The sequence below is a fragment of the Poromitra crassiceps genome (genome assembly GCF_964638095.1).
Source record: "Poromitra crassiceps genome assembly, chromosome: 6".
Taxonomy (NCBI): domain Eukaryota; kingdom Metazoa; phylum Chordata; class Actinopteri; order Beryciformes; family Melamphaidae; genus Poromitra; species Poromitra crassiceps.
In genome coordinates this window covers 5,247,062-5,247,608 of record NC_139627.1, presented here as the reverse complement: position 1 = coordinate 5,247,608, position 547 = coordinate 5,247,062, and positions in this window count along the sequence as shown.

The following is a 547-nucleotide window of genomic DNA, read 5'->3' as shown; positions in this document are numbered from 1 at the left end:
GTATGTGTGTGGCTTTACTCTTGTGGTTTTATATTTGATTATGTTTCCCTTTGGGGTGTATTTTAATGTAAAAAGTCACCTGTGGACAGGTGTTGAAAATGAGCGTTCCGCTATAAACACTTAACACTGTGTATCTGGTTGTTATGTTACATCTCCAATGCTCTGTGATGTCCATATGAAATAAACTTAAACTAAACTTAACCTGGTATCTGTATGTCCACTTTTGATTTAGCTTGCTTAGGGGATTATTGAGCTTTCTCTGGCACATTTACAGAGACTCAATCCTTCTCACACACAAGGACTTACAGATATATTATGTACATAGAATAATGATGAGCAAGTCATTACAACAATCAAGCGATTTTTAGGGTAACACATCACTCTACAGATTCAGGACCTCTGAACCCCAGCAAAGGAAAACACACACATGTTCATGAGAAAATAGTGCTGATGTCAGATAGCTACTATTATTCAAATCGGGGGGAAATATGATTTCGCCAATGTTATAACCATTCCCGCAAAAAAAAAAAAAAAAAAGCATAAATAT